The sequence below is a fragment of the Aphanomyces astaci genome, assembly GCF_000520075.1.
Source record: "Aphanomyces astaci strain APO3 unplaced genomic scaffold supercont1.321, whole genome shotgun sequence".
In the NCBI taxonomy this organism is placed as follows: Eukaryota; Oomycota; class Saprolegniomycetes; order Saprolegniales; family Verrucalvaceae; genus Aphanomyces; species Aphanomyces astaci.
The window spans coordinates 29555-30738 of NW_009798584.1; positions in this window are offsets into that span (position 1 = coordinate 29555).

A 1184-nucleotide genomic window follows, 5' to 3' on the forward strand; every position below is an offset into this window, starting at 1 on the left:
ATAAATCAGACCTTTAAGTCTCACGAGTGGAGATGCTCTAAGCTTCCATTACAATGCCTTGTGGCTGAGTCGTTGTACTCATGCTCTGCATGGCAGCAAGGCTATGCTGCTACCCTATATTTAGACCAGCTATTACCATCGTCAACAAACTCACCAACATGACTTGGTCTATGACTCTATTGGGACAGGAAAAATCCATACTCACAGAATATTTCTCATTGGGAAATCTCGTCCATCCTAGCGGGTTAAACGTGACGCGTTTGTGACAGCGCCCCATGTTGTGTGTTTATGACAGAATTGTTGTGATAACGACGAGATTATACTGGTAGGATTTACGCTAGATACCGATTAATTGACTGTCCGAAGCCTAAAAAATGTCACATAGTTTAATCAAGATAAAAATCGCGATCAAGATAATCTTGCATAGTTTAATCAAGATGAAAATTGAGGTCAACATAATCCAGTGTACTTTAATCAAGATTATATACTGTATTCGGCCAAAACCGAAAAGTCAAAATATGCCTTTGAGGGACAATTCAAATGTGTGAATTATCTGTTAACGGGATTTTCTGAGTGCAACACTAACGGGATGAAGTCGCTACGCAAAATCGGTTTGCAACAGTTGCGAATTCGCATTGGAGGCCACAATTATCAGGACTTCGTCGCGCCTTGAGCGTTCTCTGCATCTGCGTGGGGTGCGCGGCCGTTCGCAGCGTAGTGGAGGTAAGCTTGCTTCAGCTTATCGGGAGGGGTTTGGCGCATTGCCGGGGTTTTTTATCGTTAGCGAACCACTGGCGATGCGCCAAACCCCCGGAAAATGAAGACTGCACTTCGATATAACTTATGTACTTTAGGTTCCAGAGCGCCGGGGTTCCGAGGTGTCAGGCTCTTCGTGGGGCGCGTCGTTGTGTATCCATTTCATTTCTTTCGAGGTAAGTGATATTTCATGCGCGAAGCGCCATCCCTAATAAAACTAGTCGTTAGCACAAACACTAGCGCATCGCCGTGTTTGTGCTAACGACTAGTTTTGTGTGAAGACGACTGGTTTTGTGTGAAAGCGATCAGTTTTATTGTGACATCGACGATAAACATCTGCTGGCACCATATCTGTTGTGTGTGAATCTAATTTTATTGCGACGGAGATATTACCTCTCGAGTACCTAGTTGGCGCACCACATGGTGTC